The following is a 6220-nucleotide window of genomic DNA, read 5'->3' on the forward strand; positions in this document are numbered from 1 at the left end:
ATGTTTTATTCTGGGCACTCCAAAGTGAGTAACTTTATTGGGAAATTTTGCAAGGGTAGGTTTTACTTTGGAGGAAGATAAGATTTATTTGAAGGCTGTTGAGGAAAAGAGAATTTACAAAGGAAGAAGAAAGCTAGTCTACTTTGACTAACCCAGTCTGGATTTTGGCCAACTCATAACTTTCTAGACAATGTATTAGAGGTATGGACGTGACTTGGGAAGAACACAATAACATAATTCAGTCTTCTGTATTATATTTAAATACATAACATTTCAGTATATGTCTTTACGTGCATACGGCCTCCCTTCCAATGTCCTAGTGATGAGAAAGATGTAAAAAAAAAAAAAAAAAACTTTTGCTCTTGAAAGTGAAGGCTTTGATTATTTCTGTCTAAATTTGTAAAAGAAGTCTTCACTGAAAGATGCTACATTTCAAATTTCAATAATAATCATTAAATTTGGCAGGACAGAAAACAAATTTAATAAAGAAGTCAGTTACTGGTTATCCACAATCCCTCTTCTAACCACATTGCCCTCCCTTTTCTGCTTCTCTGCTCTGTTCTAGGGACATGGGGTTTTCAACTACAAGGATAATACAAACTTTATTGGGAATTACAGTCACGCTTTGATCCTACAACAAACTGCCTGGTGTGTCTGGTAACAACCCCCACTCCTATTGCCCCAGATTTAAAATGCTTAAACTAAAAACTGGAAGCATGAACTATTAAGCAATCATCACACCTCTTTTAACTTGGAAATATAAGCTCAAGGACTTTAAGTGCTCTAAGAGGTGTTTTTCAGCTTTTCAGAAATTGAAGGAAAAAAAATAGAAATGGGAATATTTGCAATATTACCAATTGTCAAAAAAATTTCATTTGTGCTTATTAGCAAATGTCAAGTACAAAATATCAGTAAGGTGTTCAAAGGTAAAAATAGATTAGTTAGAAGCTAATGGAGCACTGGTGGCACAGTGGTTAAGAGCTCAGCTGCTAACCCAAAGGTCAGAAGTTTGAATCCACCAGCCACTCCTTGGAAACCCTACAGGGGCTGTTCTACTCTATTCTAAAGGGTAGCTAAGAGTAGGAATCGAATCAATGGCAATAGGTTTGGTTTTGGTTTAATAAGTATTATAGGACTACTATGAGTCAGAAGCAGCTTGAATACAGTGGGGTAAATGAATGTTTCTTACTCCTTTTTTTAAGCTGGGATATCTGGGAAAGAGTGTTCAGTAAATAGCTGGGCCATATATATTTTTTGGTCCCTAAGAGGAGCAAACGGTTTGCACTTTACTGTGAACATAAAGGTTGGTAGTTCGAACCCACCCAGCACCACCGTGGAAGAAAGGCCTGGTGATCTGTTTATGTAAGAATTATAGCTAAGAAAACGCTAGAGTAGTTCTACTCTGTGACACATGGGGTCTCCATGAGGTGGAATTGAGTTGATGGCAACAATTTTTTTTTTGGCTTATTGTACATTTATAAGTAATATACGTTATACAAGAATGCATCGCTAATATGGAATGCCTACATCTATGTAAAAATAAGATTTTCTTTATAAGAATGAGAATAGTGTGTGGCTTTATATATATAATATTAAACTCAAAAGAGAAGACAGATATGTCCTCAATGCTGAGTGAGAAACAATGCAATCCATGGGCCCCAAGGTCTACTGAATAAGAAAAAAAATAAACAAGTTGGAACCATATATCCTGGTTTTGTATCCCTCAAGTAAAACAAATTCATAAGAGCAGAAAAATATTAAAGCTAACAAGCAGTTGCATTTAAAGAGTGGTTTAAGAAAGTATCTCTTATAAGCTTATTTGAGATTTAAAATTGTCCTGTGAAGAGGTTGTTATAAATTGAGACACAAAGAGGTAAAGTGACTCATTAAGAAACAAGAGCTAGAATGTCCCTGATGAGGGATAGTTAGGTTTGCTGAAAATATCAGTAACATTGCATAGCACCACAAATTAAATTGCTTAAAATATTTCACACGGTTACATATCACCGTACATTAATTCCTGTATCATTTGTTTTTTTCAGATGAACCATTTCACACCTGTACCTTCTCCTCATTCATGAAATCATGCTGCTGAATAATAATGTGACTGAGTTCATTCTGCTTGGGTTGACACAAGAGCCTGTTAAAAGGAAAATAGTGTTTGTCTTTTTCTTGCTTTTCTACTTAGGGATATTGTTGGGTAATTTGTTGATTATCATCACCATCAAGACCAGCCGGGCACTTGAAAGTCCAATGTACTTCTTCCTTTTCTACTTATCCCTATCTGATACCTGCTTTTCTACCTCCACAGCCCCTAGAATGATTGTGGATGCCCTTCTGAAGAATAGTACTATCTCTTTCAGTGAGTGCATGATCCAAGTCTTTTCATTCCATTTCTTTGGCTGCCTGGAGATCTTCATCCTTATCCTCATGGCCGTTGACCGCTATGTGGCCATTTGTAAGCCCCTGCACTACATGAGCCTCATGAGCTGGCAAATCTGCAGTGCGTTGGTAGCTATAGCCTGAGTAGGGGCCTGTGTGCATTCTTTAGTTCAGATTTTCCTGACCCTGAGCTTACCTTTCTGTGGTCACAATGTGATTGATCACTATTTCTGTGACTTGCAACCCTTGTTGAAACTTGCCTGTACAGACACCTATGTGATCAACCTACTGCTGGTGTCCAATAGTGGGGCCATTTGCACAGTGAGTTTTGCCATCCTGATGTTCTCCTATATCATCATCTTGCATTCTCTGAGAAACCACAGTGCTGAAGGGAGGAAAAAGTCCTTTCCACCTGCATCTTCCATATCATTGTAGTCGTCTTGTTCTTCGGTCCTTGTATATTTATATATACACGACCCGCAACCACCTTCCCCATGGATAAGATGATAGCTGTGTTTTATACAATTGGAACACCTTTGATTAACCCTCTGATTTATACACTGAGAAATGCTGAGGTGAAGAATGCCATGAGGAAGCTATGGAGCAAGAAACTGATCTCAGATGACCAAAGATGAATGGAAGTTGCAAATGCTTCCTAATATCTTGAATCAGCCTAGAGGAATTCAACAGGAAATAGTATATTCTTATTTTGGATTTAGTACTTTCCTGTCTTTAGGAAAATAGGCAATATGAACACATACAGTGGTTAGTGTTGACTCAATTTCATGTTGAGGGAGAGAGCACACCAGGTACAAACAGGTGTGTAAGGCCCATTGCCTTAGATTTTTCACAATGGTCTCTCTGTCTCTGTTGGATGCCTATAACCACTTGTAATTTTGATCTGGTGTTTTCTCTGTTCTTCATGTTGATTTGTGGTGTTGCTGTACTATTAAATAAAGGTTGGTAGTTGGACTCCACACCAAGCATTGCTACAGAGGAAAGGGCCTGGTGATTCTACTTCTGTAAAGATTACACCCAAAAAAACACATAGGGGTTGCCATGAGTTGCAATCAACTCAATGACAACGGATTTGTTCGCTGTTTTTATTGTGATTACATTTAGCCTCTGTATTCTTAAATTCCCAGTCTGGTAGCTTTTGTTTTCAAAACTGAATGTGATAATCCAGAGAAGGAATTTGGGGCTTTGAAACAGAAATACATGTGTCACAGACAGAAAAATTTAGTGCATTCTCAATACAAATCAGAGAAGAGAATAAATTGAGTAGAGAGGGCTGAATGTTTATATGAAATGCATGTTTCTGCAGTGGGGATAGCACCAACTTTTGTCCCTACCCATCTGACAGCACGGTCTCTATTTACATGATCATTTAAATCCAATTTCAATTTCATTTCTATTTGTCTTTTTATCTGTACAGAAAATTTGACACGAATATTTTTGTTCACTTGAGACTTCTAAATTCTACTTTTGTGCTAAATTATATTAAAGCTTACAAATTTTTATCAATTTTATTGTACCAAAACTTTAGCATTTCTCTGGCTTGATAAAATGAACATCTATTTTTCTTCGTGGACATGGAAAGCTGTAGATTCCAAGGGGAACTATAGTGACATATATACATCACTTTTTTTTTTTTTTTGAGCCTATGAATTTCAAGGTGAAATCTATCCCATGGAGTTTATCATTGATTAGAGAACCTACAGTTTGATTCTCCTATTGAAAGTTTTTCATAGAAGCAGATTCCAGTTGGAAGAGTTTTGGTGATGTCTTCATCTATTTCAGGAAAAGGAAAAGAGAAAAAAGGAGTGTGTATTGGATGCAATGTAGTTGTCTACCCAGAAACACACCATCTGATCTATCCCTTGGACATGTACTTAATATAGAGCCCCTGCTACCACTGTGACCAAGTCTACTGCAGAAAGAAATTGTGCTCTAGATCAGAGTCAGAATTTTATAATAAAAATGGCAGAACTGCAAAGAAGACTGAAGGTTCGGCCTCAACATACTTCCTTTGTTGAAACCAGTGTCCTGATAGAAAAAGAATGGGACTCTCAGAACTGAAACAGGGAAATGTTTGTGTAGAAGGGTGAGAACCATGAGCCCCAAAATTATCTGGATCCTCTGAGCTGGCTCCCTCATATGAGGGAAGAAAAGTCTTCCGTGACTTGATTCTATGTGATTACATCATCTGATGCACTTGTTGTGCAACGATAATTGCTCTTTTCCAAAACCTCCTCCTATATCCCTTGTTACAACCAAAACACTAACCAGGGCCAAGTCTCAGGAAAGTTAAAGCAGTGAAATACAACCCTTACTCTTTTAGAAATGATATACATGAGGTAATTACAGTACCTAGCTAATATGTATGAAGAGAAATGGGGAAACACTTTACTATGGGAGTTAATCTTGAAGGTGTTAGCATAGGAAGAGAGACTATAAGTCTGGAGGTTGAAAATTTTTAACATGAAGGCACTCACCAATGATTTGCAATCTGATGTTTTGGCAAGGATATCTGGAGCTGGCTTTTTAAAGTATATGCCTTAAGGTATTGTATTGTTTCCTACTGTTGCTGTAACAAATTGCTACAAATGTAGTGCTTAAAACACCCCAAATTTATTATCTTAAGTTCCCTAGGTTGAAAATATGACATAGGTCTCACTGGGCTAAAATCAAGGTGTAAGTGTGGTTGCATTTCTTTTGGAGGCTCTAGGCTTTCCCAGAATCTAGAGGCCACCCAGCTTCCCTGGATCATGACCCCTTCCTAAATCTTCAAAGTCAGCCACATTGCATATCTTTGACCATTCTTCCACTACCACATCTCCCTCTTTCTCTTCTGCCTCTCTTTCCCACATTTAAGGATACTTGTGATTACACTGAACTCACCTGGATAATACAGGATAATCTATTTTAAAGTTAGATGATCAGCAACCTTAATTTTGTCTATAACCTTAATTATACTTATTGGAAATTATAAATTCTTCAGATGTCTATTGAAATGATAAACATTTCAGATATATATTGTGGCTTCATTTTCCACAGTACCTCCAACTACAATGTTTGAGGGCTTACAGACTATGTGATCCACTGACATGATATCCAATAAACATTGCCTAGGATACAATATGCATTTGTGAGCAACAGATTGTGAAATTGTGGTCATGATCTCAGACTATTGAGTTACCATGTATTCCATGTGTCATAAGAAGCCAAGCTGATAGAAGAGAGTAGAGATAGACAGATGCTTTTGAATAGACTCCACCCATGGAGACCTTTGTGCATATGATATAATTTTGCAATTTCAACTTCTTTATTGTAAATATCTTTTTACAACAACATAAATGGCGATTTTACTTGTGGGCTTGCTAGATGGAATACACAGGAATCAAATCAACTAAATCTGCGGAAAGAGACAATATCATCAGCCAGAACAAAGCCAGGGGCCGACTGCAGAACAAACCATCAAGTGCTCATATGCAAGTTCAAGTTGAAGCTGTGGAAAATTAGAACAATTCCATGAGAGCCAAAGTATGAATTTTAGTATATGCCACCTGAATTTAGAGACTACCTCAAAAATAGATTTGAAGCATTGAGCACTAATGACCAAAGATCAGATGAATTGTGGAATAATATCAAGGACAACATACATGAAGAAAGCAAGAGCTCATTAAAAAGATAGAAAAGAAAAAAAAATTCCAAAATGCATGTCAAAAGAGACTCTGAAACTTACTCTTGAACACAGAGTAGTCAAAGGGATTGGAAAAAAATTATGAAGTAAAAGAGTTGAAAAGAAGATTTCAAAGGTGAACAGAAGAATACAAAC

The 6220-nt window shown here is 37.0% G+C and overlaps 1 pseudogene; it reads left to right on the forward strand.

Annotated features, from left to right (window-relative positions):
* The first annotated feature begins 1930 nt into the window (after positions 1-1930).
* Positions 1931-3017, forward strand: LOC100674206 (olfactory receptor 4C16-like; annotated as a pseudogene).
* Positions 3018-6220: the final 3203 nt, after the last annotated feature.

Source organism: Loxodonta africana, chromosome 7, assembly GCF_030014295.1.
Source record: "Loxodonta africana isolate mLoxAfr1 chromosome 7, mLoxAfr1.hap2, whole genome shotgun sequence".
Lineage (NCBI taxonomy): Eukaryota > Metazoa > Chordata > Mammalia > Proboscidea > Elephantidae > Loxodonta > Loxodonta africana.